The following is a 13,344-nucleotide window of genomic DNA, read 5'->3' as shown; positions in this document are numbered from 1 at the left end:
TGTAGAAAGATTAGCTGACTTACACAACAGTCTGCAATAGATGGCATTCTACTGGAAAACCCAAATGAAATCTTGTTTTTAATTGGTTACTTAAAATTAACTGTACATTTGAAAATTATGAATATAAGCCATTCTTCCTTTGCCCAAGTGCTCATGGACGGTAAATGTTGCTAGTTACAAATGTTGTAAAGCTCATCACAGTGGAATGATTAACATTTGATACTTTTCATGGCTCCTGTTATGTTAGTTGGGGATTGGTCCTGCTTTGAGCAGGGGGTTGGACTAGATGACCTCTTGAGGTCCCTTCCAACCCTGATATTCTATGATTCTATGAATGTTACTTTAAAAATGTCACATCTTTTGCAAATCTAAAAGCAAAGACCATGTTTTGAAACATGGGATGAAATCCTGGCTCCACTGAAGTCAATGAGAGTTTTGCCATTGATTTCACTCTCACAATCCTCTAAAATGAGGATTTTACTCATTAATTGATTCATTACTGCTAGAATGCTGTGAAGTTTTGAAACATTTTGTAAGCCTTTGAACAGGAATTGAAGCATATAGTAAATTAATGTATAGAAAACTAAAGATTATATGCTATATGCACGTTTGAGTGCAAAATGTATTTACTGACTCCTGTCACCAGTGATTTTATGAGGACACTTCAACCACCTCAGATATTGTCATAGAAAATTTTGCTGGTTTTTGTGATATAAGGAGGGATCATTGTGAGTGTGAGCATAGTAAGGGGCTTCTAGACTTGAAAGCTTAAATCTTGTCCTAGACACACACATTTATTGAGTGTCATACATATCAAGGTTAATTACTTCACAACTGTGGAAACATCTGTGAGAATCTGTGTGGCCAATTTAGGTCAGCCAAGCTCATTATCTAAGTTTGGCTTGTTACCCAGACAAGGTGGATAACGTGCCTAGTCTTGTAAGAAGTGTTATTGGGTCTTCAATGACCATGATCAGCCAGGATGTTTGTTTTCAGTTTCACCCGAAGAGGGTGCCAGTATAGGACATTTGTTCAATACTGACTTGGAGTGAAGATTCCCAGCTACTGAATTTCCTTTTTATATGACACCAGCAGGATCTACAGGGGGCAGCTGGAATGCAACACAGTCGAGTGCCCTACAAATCATACCCCTTTAGGGCACTTTGCACCATGTGAACAAGCCCTAGTTGACCTAAGGGATGCCCCATCCAGATCTTGACCCAACCTAACCCTGCTCCGCTAAGATCACAGCATAAGGTTTGGTTGCAGATGTCTTCTAAATGGGAAGTATGGCTAGACAAGCAACTCTAGCCTGGGATTTCTCTGACACTGTCACTGATGGAAAGTATTACTTACCTTTAGCTAAGTCTGCATTCATATCAGATAGTTAAAACAGTCCCCCTGTTCATTCACTTGGAATAATTAATTAACTCAAATGTTTCAGCTGTGACTGTGTCATTATCCATTGCTGTGTATGTTCAGAGATTACTGTTGTTGGTCAACTAAATATATGCAGCACTGGGATTACAGAGGGCTCACAACTTTTGGCTCCAAAATGTCAGGTTTCTCCCCAGTGGAAAATGGAGTGGCTCCACTACTTCATTCAGTACAAAATGGGCAAATGTGGTAACATGAATTTGTCACAGCTGAAGTTTGTGGCCCTGATTCAGGAAAGCATCTCTGTTCCAGAACAGCTCTTAAGCAGGTGCTTAACAAAAATATATAACATGAAACTTTAGAACATGAGCTAACCTAGTAAACTAATTTCTTTATATGATTTTGAAATGATGTAAATTTCAATTAAATCAGAATGTAATAACCATAGTACAATAATTTTTTTAAAAATTGACCAAAAAAACCCCGGGGAATGTGCAATAACTAGTGGTGGAATCTAGCTGCAAAATGTAAATCCAGACTCTGAAATCCTAAACATGTAGGGCTGTTTCAATTTGAGGTTCGGTTCAGCCAGTTATAGAGATAGAAAATAGCTGCAGAATTAGGGTTTGGATTCTGAATGGTCTGTTCCCCAGGTTTGGGGGTAAGCTGATGTTTAGGGTTTTAGTTTAGGGTTGGGCTCACCTCTAGCGGTAGCAGTGGTATATAAATGAACTGCTGTAGTATTTATTTTATCATTTTTATTGTGAACTGTGTTTCTCTTAACTTGCATTCAAAAGTCTAAACTAAAGTGTTTATTACATTTAAAATAAAATAATTTTGAATTATTGATGGTGCATTTGATGTTTATTTGCTATATTGAGCTGTTCTGTAAACACCTGACTTCAGAGATTTGTGTACTTGCAGTGAAAGCAGTGACTATATGCAAAAGTCAAGTACACTGTATTGTTAGTTATTATATTCTAAGGACACATGGAGATGAATTCAGTATGTTTCACAAGAGAGTTGCTTAAGGCTGATTTGTTTCTTGTGACATGCACAAAAATCCCCCTGATGCAGAATATGTTCTTCATGATGACATTTGAAAGAGGACTGTGACACTGAATCAACTTGTGATTTGTTGTTACTGCTGTACGGCATTTTTATAAAATGTATTTGTATTTGTAAATGTATTTGGAAGCTGCATTCAGAGGTGATCAAAGCATATTCACTAGAGAATGTTTTAATGGAAAAAATATTTTCATTTATTCAGAAAAGCTACCCCAGGGAACATCTATAATGGGAGGGCGGGGCGGGGGGGGGGTAGAATCTCAAATTAGGATGGAAAAGGAAGCTCAGTATAGAATGCACTGAATATATTTGTAATGGTTGTACATTCCCAAACTTAGCTCCAGTAATTCTGACTTATTTTAAATGTGGATTCAAACCAAACCTCAGGAACAGGACAGTCCTGAATTCTGAAGATGTTCAGAATCTACAGTTTCTACATCTAGATCCAGGTTCAAATTTCAACACTGGCTACTCTCTCTATATAATATGCCAAGCTAAAACCCTGGATTCAGCCTGTGAACTCTGGGGAGCCTTCAAAATCCAGATCTAATATTTCATCTCAAAAGCTTGCAAAATGATTTACAAACATTAACAAACCAATGCAGTCTTCCAGCAATAGAGATCAGGAGGCCTACAATATCTGATTGAAAGTAAAGAAGGGTTGTAGCATAAATGAGTTGGAATTTGTCCAGGAGACCATTGCTGCTGTGGAAAGTGTCATGGAATCTTTAGAGACCACAGTAAAGTAAGGACTTGTTAATTATTTTGTCCAAAAAACAGAACTTCCAGTAGGATAGTTACCACTAACATTGTGTTGTGATACTCATAATGAAAATAGCACAGTTACACTTCTGTTGTGCCTATCTACAGTGGGTCTCAAAGGATTTGTACAAACATTAATTAATGAAACCTTACAATGCCCCAGAAGTATTAATCTCCCCCATTTTAGACAGGGTGACTAGTGCATAATGATTAATTAACTGGTCCCAGATCACACAGCAAGACAGCGGCTTTGCTGGGAATAGAACCCACATCTCCTGACTCCCTGCCCTGTTCTCTACATACTAGACATATTCTCTCCACCTATTAGTTCAATACGCAGTTGGGGGAAGAACATAATATGCTGCAGCATGTGGGTATTCCATTAAGGTCTCCCATTCAAGTATTGATTCAAATCGACCTTGCTGAGGTTGGGATCAAGGTTGGTCCTGATTATTTGCTGGTCATGTTTTCTTAACATATTAACTTAATACTTTTGATATTTGCATCCAACATAGACACATGAAGCAAATTCATTTCTGGTGAAAGGCCATTGCCAATGATAAATCTAGTCTACAGAGTCTGTTTTTAGTTTTAAAATTAAAAGCAACAGGGGCAGAATTTTAAGTGGGATTACTTCCCTCTCTTTGAGTTAAATCTAGGTAAATAAGTCATTCTCCTAAAATGAGAAATGCCAGTGGTAGGTATTGGCAACAATGCAGTCACAAATACAAATTGATGTTTCTCTGCCCGCCACTATATGCTGAATATGAAACCCCAAGTTGATCAATCTATTGTTATTCTGCCTCTCACACCCCACACTTTTTTTTGGCATACCAATAAAAGCTAAGGTTCTGAAGTTTGTTGTCAATTCTGCAGGACATAAGGAGATTTGCGGTAGAAACAGACCTTACGTAGACAGAAAATGCAACCATCATAATTTCCAAGTGACCCAGAGGTCCTTCAGAATAGTTGAGTCCCTAATCTATCTGTAACAGAGCACAAAGACCCTGAGTTAGGGTATGTCTACACTGCAAGAAAAAACTTGAGGTTGGTCCATGCCAGCTGGCTTGGGCTAAGGGACTGCTTAATTGTGGTGTAGACATTCAGCCTTAGTCTGGAGCCCAGATTCTAGGATCTTGTGAGCTGTGCGAGCCCAAGTCAGCTGGCACAGACCAGCCACGGGTGTCTAAGTGCAGTGTAGATATGCCCTTTATGTCTAAACTCAAACCCTGTCTGAGATTCGGCTTCACTGTGTTTAATATAAAAACACAATATCCACCCCATCTTAAGCTTTTTGCCTTAACCGTGGCTCTTTCTAGGGTGTCCTGAGCCTAGGGTAGCCGAGCAGATGAGCCTGGTATTCCTATACTGGGTCTAAAGCTGCAACCCTGCAGTCCTGCTAGAGCCAATACTTGACTGGGAGAAAAAATGCTTATGGAAGTGTTGCTTCTCAATGAAAGCAATTGTGATCATTATCAAAGAGCACCACATCAGTTCCAGATAACAGATTCTGAGCAATTTCATTTAGCATCAGAAATTTAGCTCACAAATACCATACCTAAAATGAGTAGTTATTAAAATCAAATACTGTATTTTAGCGTTTTTACTCTAGAAATTCCATTCACAGTTAATTCTTTTCAGGCCCTACCATTATCAACTATCTATATAAATTCTATCATCATAATTTGAGTGCCTCACAAAGATTAATGTATGTATCCTCACAATAACCTTATGTGGTTAACTTTATTTAACAGGTGGGAAACTGAGGCCCTGATACAAAGTCCTTTGACTTCGGTAAACCCATAGAGATTAAGGCTCTGATTGACTTCAGTGGGATCTGTGCTTTGAATAGAAATGGGATTGCTCACATGTTTTAAGTGAATCATGTGTTTAAGTGCTTTGCTGAATCAAGGTTTAGTGTTGAAGATCACCCAAAAAGTTCATGGCAGAATCAGGAATTCAGCCCAAATTTCTTGCATCCCAGTTCGCCACAAAATTATCCTTCCTCAAAACACAAGATCCAAAAGATGCCTTTTAATTTTACTTTGCAGTGTAGTTGTACCCACTTTGGTCCCAGGATATTGGTCCAATAAAAGATATTACCTCAACCACCTTGTGTCTCTATTAATTTTAGTGTAATTTGATTTCATTGTTGAGCATTAACACAGTCAGTCAGTTTAGCACAAAGCCATGAAGAAGTCGGAATTAGAAGATAATTTAATTGGCAAACTAAGCCAACAGATCACATGTAACCTTCATAGAATTAAGGGCCTGCTTGACTTTCATATGTTCTTTATTCAAAATGTTTAATTAAACAGTGGAATATCATCAAGCAGCAGTTACATCAATCCCATTTACTAAATTGTGGATAAACCTGATGGATTAGTCTTTTACATTTCACCTTAGTGATCCTGGATCAAATAACTCATAGATCAGAATACTCCAAAGTTAACATTTGGTAAAATATGCAACAATGTCATTTAACTTGGCTTTTAAAGGCTTGTTGAATAAATGTATAAAGTGCCACACTTCTTTTGTATGCCATGCACATCTAATGACTGGTTCAATTTGGCCACTAGGACACTCCAAAGTGAACATGAATTGGTCTCTCTAAAACAAGATGCGAACAAATGTTCCCTATAAGACAGTGCTCTTGTAGCGTGTCATCCATTTATTGTAAAGCCACAAGTAAAATGAAATGGTGATGAAAAAGGAATATTGCTTTAACAGTATTTATTTAGCTTCCTGCCAAAGAACAGAAAATCTCAGAAAATAGTTTTTCATCTGTGCAAGGTACAAAATGTATAGTGCCTAGAGATCCAATAGTGTCATTGAAATAAAACTGTATACCAGATTCTCAGCAAACAGCGGCTTTATTAGATGAAGATGGTAATCCCTGTGTAGTTAATGTTGCAACCAAGTTCCACGGTAATCCCTGACTGTATTAGTATTTATTAAATTTTGCTTATGAAAATCAGTTTGCTCTGAAAACTAAACTTTTTTGCAAAGTTTAAAGAAAACTGGTTAACATTTTTTGAGCTATAGGATACTGAAATATTGTTTCAATTTGAAATGTCTTAATGTTTCCTTGAGTCCCTTTAGCTACAAAATATATCATTACTTACCCTTCACATTTCCCTCATAGTTAAATCTCCTAGAAATCTTGTGCATAGGTTATATTTTAAGAAAATAGGTATAATTAAGCACATTAATAATTATTGTTATTTGTAAGCCGAACTGTTGTAGGGCTTGATATTTCAGCCCTGTAGTTCTTATTTACTTCATTTGGGAGTTGTGGTGGCTTGATACTGCTGAAAATCAGCCCCATGGGATATTGTCAGGTTTTAGAACTCTGTGTGAAGAACTACTTCGCTAACCAAATGATTCTCAGAACTACTCAGCAAGAGAAAGGACTCTGTTAGGTAACAGAGCAAGATGGAGGAATAGGAAGTCCTGTTGGAAGAAGCTTTGTGAGTAAATGACCCTGAGAGGAAGTTTGAGTGGAGGTCTATAGAGAGCTGTTTTGGGGTACAGTCCTCTGTGGTGTTACTTGTGTTGATTTTTCTAAAGCCACAGAATAAAGGCAAATCCCAGGAGGAGTGGAGATTTGATCTTGATGATCATGATCATCTTGTGTGTGTTGTGCACTGGAACAGTGTGGGGACTCAACCTTTATGCTAAGCCACCTGCTGAAAAAGCTGTTATTGGTACTGGATGCAACGGACTACCAGCTTAGCCTGACACGCTCCCATGTGCATATCGCCCTCTTGCTCTGCTTGCTGCACTGGCTCGTTAAACTCAGAGTGCCGTCTTAGGTCTCTGTTGTGATATTTTAAGTCCTCCATAGGAGTGCCCTCTAACTGTCTGATAGACCGCCACTTACTCAGCAACCATGACTTGCTGTGACAGCTGCATTCCACTGGAGCAATAAATCTGTCTATCACTAGAGGGAGACCTATGAGCACAAGAAATGTCCTGTAGTGAATAGCGGTAGCTTAGAGTGAATGTTACGTTCCTTATGTAGCTAACAGAGAGCTTCCTTAAACTCAGGTCATAGAAGGCTATGATTTTGGATCTGTAGAAGCAGAATTCTAGTCCCAGCTCAGCAAGTGTGAATGGTTCATTTAGTTATTGTGTTGTTTGCTCATTTATAACTGTGGTTTTCAACCTCTTTTTCATTTGCAGACCCCTAAAGAATTTTGAGTGGAGGTGTGGACCCCTTTGGAAATTTTTGACATAGTTTGCAGACCCTCATTTTAAAAATGGGACACCTGGTCACCCTATGCCTTACTGACGAGTCATGTTAAACAGCAGCAATGTTTAATAACTCCTGAATCTCAAAATGAATTCAGAAAGTGTTCCCACTTGTAACATAAAACCACATGCTGCTGATGTTGATCTTTCTGCTTTGATGTAAAGTAGCTGTTACGAATGATGTGTGTTGACTGTCAAAAGTGGTTTGTATGAGAGGAATCTGAATAAAGAGGCAGCCTCACTGATGAAATGAAACCATTTAGATGGTACCTGTATGTGCAAGAAACTTTCTTTGTTAGAGTCAAGGTGACTCACTGAAGCTAGAACTTTCAATGCAGAAAGATTCCAGAAAGGCAATGAAGATTCATCATTTTCTTTTGAGTTCAAAGGTGCATGTCATACTGCCTTTTCCTCCATTTCCCTACCTAATCCCTTTTTAATAACTATGGGCTTGATCTGTGTGAGTGGCTACACGAGGAGGAAAGGAAAGAGGTTCTAAGTAACTGAGGACTACGTTTGTGCTTTGTCACAAAAGGAAGATTTGGGTATGTGGAACAGTCTTATCTAGTGGATAGGGCACTGGACTAGGGGTCAGGAGACTTGGATTCTAATCCCAGCCCTTCCACCTCTGATGTGACCTTGGGCAAGTCCCTTCACCTCTCTGCCCTCCCACCCTTTGTCTGTCTTGTCTACTTAGTCTCTGCCCTGAAGAGCTTACAGTCTATCTCAGGGGTAGGCAACCTATGGCATGCGTGCCAAAGGCATCACGCAAGCTGATTTCCAGTAGCACTCACGCTGCCCGGGTCCTGGCCACTGGTCCGGGGGATCTGCATTTTAATTTAATTTTAAATGAAGCTTCTTAAACATTTTAAAAACCTTATTTACTTTCCATACAACAATAGTTTAGTTATATATTATAGACTTATAGAAAGAGACCTTCTAAAACGTTAAAATGTATTACAGGCATGCAAAACCTTAAATTAGAGTGAATAAATGAAGACTCGGCACACCACTTCTGAAAGGTTGCTGACCCCTGGTCTATCTTTCACTATGCATTGTATTAGACATGCTGGCTGCTACTTCCCGCAGCTCCCATTGGCCGGGAATGGCAAACTGCAGCCACTGGGAGCTGCGGGGGGGCCATGCCTGTGGACGGTCAGCATCAGCAAAATGTCTCGCAGCCCGCAATCAGATTACCCTGATGGGCTGAGGTTGCCCGCCACTGACTTACAAGTGGAGTGCCTATCTTTTATCTTTGTATGTGATCAAAGGATCAAAGACAACAACCTTCTCAGCCGCAGTGTGGCAGCCATGTGGGCCTAGTGAGGAAGGTGGATGAACTTGATGGAGTATTTGATATTGGACTTTTGAAAGGAGATTCTGTACAAATAAGCTTGAGACAATGGTGAACTATATAGTGTACATATGCCCCATTCCTATCCCATTGCTTTATAAAGTGGAAACTGAAAGAGAATGGAACAGATTGGCATTATCAAGAAAATGTCTGCGCCAGCTGCATGGTGTGCCCCAATGGTACCCATTACAAAGCAAAATGGAAAGCATCTGTGTGGATTTAATGAATCAGTTGTAAGAGAAAACTATATCCTCCCAACACTGGATGACTTCCTCCCCAAAGTGAAAGGAGCTACAATATTCTCCAAACTTGATTCCTTCAGTGAATTCTGGCAAATTCCGTTAGAGTTCTAAACTGACTACATTTATCATATCCTTTGGGAGATTTTGCTTTCAAAGTTTACCTCTTGGGATTAACAGAAATTTTCAAAAAAAAGGTGGCAGAACTGTTAACCAAAACAAATGGCGTTGTAGTTTTTATGGACAATATTTTTATATATAGGTTTTCGATAGAAGAACACAACATGTTCAACGATGTCCTAAGCCTAGTCAGTTGTGGAATGAAACTACGCAAGGAAAAGTATGTTTTCTGCCTACCCCAAATCAAGTTTTTGGGACAGATAATAAACAAAGATGGAATCAGTCCTAACCTTGAGAAAGTAAAAGCAATTTGAGAACTGACTGCACCAATGAATGTACCAAAATTGAGACTGGGAATGGTGAATTACCTTGGTAGGTACCTAGAAGACCTTTCTACAGTGACAAAACCACTGAATGAACTGTTAAAGTCCAACACATCTTGCTTATGGGTGCCAATTCAAGACAAAAAGATACAAGAAAATATTTCAACCACTTCAATCCTCAAGTACTTATGATGTGAACAAATCACACTGGTCAGTGTAGATGCAAGCATCTATGGCCTACATGGGTGTATATTGTTGCAACAACATGGCTCTGAATGGAACCCAGTTGCATTTTGCTCTTGCACACTCACAGAAGCAGAAGAACAATGTGCACAGATTAAACAGGAGTGCCTGGCAACCATACGGCATGTGAGAGCTTTTACAGATATCTGTGTGGACTGGATTCATTTACATTGATAACAAACCATAAAGTGCTTGTAACCCCCATCAACAGAAAAGACCTGGATCAAGCACCACTGAGAGGCCAATGTGTATTGCTAAGGTTAATGCAAATTAGCCCAATTTCTAAATATGTTTCTGAGAAAAATCTGGTGGTAGCAAACACACTGTCACTGAGCCCAGCATCATACTCAAGTAACAGTTAGCTTGAATACGACAAAAAGGCCCTTTTAATGTCTTACAGGCCTCATTAATATTAAACAAAAATCTGCTTTCATTTATTGTTTGTGTGACACTTCTGCATGAAATAATTTCCTAAGGCAGTTTTTGGAGAAGTTTAGTTAATGACTTCCCTGAACTTGTATCAAATAATTACTCACCTTCCTCACATGTAGATCTATCCCAACTACTCCTTAATAGGTATTTGTCTTTAAAGTAATGTGAGTATGGTGACTTTTTTCATTTGAGGGAGCAGTGGATCAGTTCTGGCTGCTTCTGGGAGCAGGCATGCCCTCTTGGAGCCCATCCTCACATCTCGCAGCAGCAGCTGGCAGAGGTTGCTATTTCAGTGTACAGGTCTCCAACATGCTGGATGTGCAGCTGCAATGTAGGGAGGAAGGAACCCTGAATGTGAAGCACTGATGTGCATTAATGAACACACCAATCCTGTGGGCCAAAAAAGCATTGATTCAGTCAGCAAATACCCGATGGGCCAGTGGAGCGCTTTGGACAGGGTTAATTTTGAAGCTGGCAACGATGAGAACTGTACCTGTGGATCTTAAAGCAAAATGTGGTCTGATGCCATTGGCATTATGTACTGCAAGGTACAGCATTTTATACGTCAGTGTGTGTTATCATGGCTTTGCCCCTTTAGGCCTTATTTTTAAAAATTGTGTTTTTTGCATTGTACTGATTCATATATTTGGTTTCTAATCAGCACAAACAGAGTAACTATGTTAGATTCTAAGATGGAACTTTCAGCCCCTCAGATAATACAATTAACTTTGTACTAGATGGAACTTTTAAATTAATTAAGATTTTGTTGTGATTTTTCTGAAATCCTAGGACAGAGAAATAACATCATTAAAAAATGATTGCTAGATTTGTCATCATTATTCAGGCTGCCCCCACCAGTATGAATTGTGAGATGCAGCCTTTCATTTTCAGTGGAGGGTTGAGGAATACAGGAAACAGTTGCAGTAATTGCCATCCACATAGCAATAAAATCCTACTGAATACATGGGCATGTTTGTATTACATGTTTTTAGATTGTCCCAGTGCATGTTTCGTTATGAGGAAACCCTGTCGATATAGCAATAGCAACCTCTTTGTTAAGGCTGCTTAACACTTCTAATCTTTTTTTTAACTTAGGAAATGTACACACACACACACACTGTATTAAAAGCACATTATGAAGGTTGAAAGTCAAACACTTCCACAAGTTAGGAAATGCTACAATTTAGGTTGACCGTGTGTTTAATTACATGATCTCATGCTGCTTTTTCCTTCGGTTTGCTGTGAAATTCATTGATGTTTCTAAGGCCGAAATAATTTTGTGCTGAAGAACCGCATTGCAAAAGCTAACAGAGATGTTAAATAATTTTGTATTCAGTGCACAGGTTGCATGCTGTGGAGTAAATAAGGTATGAGGGACCCTCCATTCTGTGTACTGATTGACGTAAGGGTCCTGTGGGACAAGGTGGATGAAAAATGATTTTTAAAAAAACATTGCATTTGTCAATTTAAATTAAAAACATGTTCATTTTTAAATAAACTGATGTTAAGTCTAAATGTATTACTATATATTAATATAATTTACATTAAGTACAGAAAATAATATTAAGCAGTACATGTTTGCTGCCAAGTTTTAAAGAAAATCAAATCACTGAGCTTGTGAAAGTTGCTGGCTATGCATCTGGAACCAGAGTTTGTTGGACTGCTAAACTGGCTTTTGACAGCAGTAACCTCTTTTGCTGGTGTAAAGAGATTTCTTCATTTTAGTTTATGCAGCTATGTCAGTTCAATGACTAGTTCATTCAAAGTTAAGAAATCAGTTAGGAATTGAAAAAGAGGAAAACTTGTTTTACTCTTCCAGCCTATGAATAAAAACCGAATGGGAGAGGATGAGATCTACAAGTTCTAAAATCTTGAAGAATATGGTGACCAGAAACTATGAGTTCAATTAATTAACTACAGATAATACTTCCTCTGTTTAATAAACCAGTTAATTTTCAGTGCAAAACTTTTGGTAAGCTTTTTTTTTCTTATGTATCCAGCACATTTAAGGTCGTTTTATTTAATAAAAAAGTGCCTTTTTAATTGTTTGAATTTCCATTGAAATAGAGCTTGACACAAATCAAAATGAATCAAGATGAATTAAGAAATGCATCATTCACCATTTTCTAACATAATAAAATGTAAAAATTAAGAGTCTGAATAAATGTAAGTCAAGCTATATAATTGCTTAAATAAAGGTATATCGATTTAATGTATCCCCCAGTCAGTAAAAAGAAGAACCAAATTTAGTGTAAAGGCTGTATTTAGTTGCAAATCAATATGTTTTTATGGTTACCAACCAATGAAACTCAACCTTTCTTTAGGAAAATAACTGAAGTGTACAAATGCAAAACACATTTAAGATCTATGATTTAAAAATCAAGGCTTTCTGCTTGCTGATTAGGAGCCTAAATACCTTTAAGGATCTAGGCCTAAGTGACTTGCCCAAGGTCACATAGAATCACTGAATGGTAGAACTGGAAGGGACCTTGAGAGGTTATCTAGTCCGGTCCCTTGAGCCCATGGCAATAATAGACCATCCCTGATGGATGTTTATGTCACCTGCTCTTAAAAATTTCCAATCTTGGAGATTCCACAACCTGCCTAGGCAATTTATTCCAGTGCTTAACCACCCTGACAGGAAGTTTTTCCTAATGTCCAACCCTTGCTGCAATTTAAGCCTGTTGCTTCTTGTCCTATCCTCAGAGGTTAAGAAGATAAAATTTTCTCCCTCCTTCTTATAATAATCTTTTATGTACTTGAAAACTGTTATCATGTCCTCACTCAGTCTTCTCTTCTTCAGACTAAACAAAGTTTTCCAGTTTTTTCATACCTTCCGTCCTGGGTCATGTTTTCTAGATCTTCAGTTATTTTTGTTGCTCTTCTCTAGACTTTCTCCAATTTGTCCACATCTTTCCTGAAATGTGGTGCCCAGAACTGTACAAAATACTCTAGTTGAGGCCTAATCAGAGCAGAATAGAGCGGAAGAATTACTTCTTGTGTCTTGCTTACAACACTCCTGCTAATACATCCCAGAATAATGTTTGCTTTTTTTGCAATAGTGTTACACTGTTGACTCATATTTAGCTTGCAATCCACTATGACCCCCAGATCCCTTTCTGCAGTACTCCTTCCTAGGCAGTCATTGTCCATTTTGAATGTGTGCAAATGA

At 38.4% G+C, this 13,344-nt stretch overlaps 1 protein-coding gene across 4 annotated transcripts in view; it reads left to right on the top strand.

Moving 5' to 3' along the window:
* The window catches only part of OXR1 (oxidation resistance 1), a 467,833-nt gene that overhangs the window by 76,290 nt on the left and 378,199 nt on the right, over positions 1-13,344 (top strand). The gene's annotated exons all lie outside the window — the stretch shown is intronic.

This window comes from Lepidochelys olivacea, assembly GCF_965140295.1.
Source record: "Lepidochelys olivacea isolate rLepOli2 genome assembly, chromosome: 2".
NCBI lineage: Eukaryota > Metazoa > Chordata > Testudines > Cheloniidae > Lepidochelys > Lepidochelys olivacea.
Note: the sequence above shows the minus strand (reverse complement) of the source record. Positions and strands in the feature narration are given on the sequence as shown.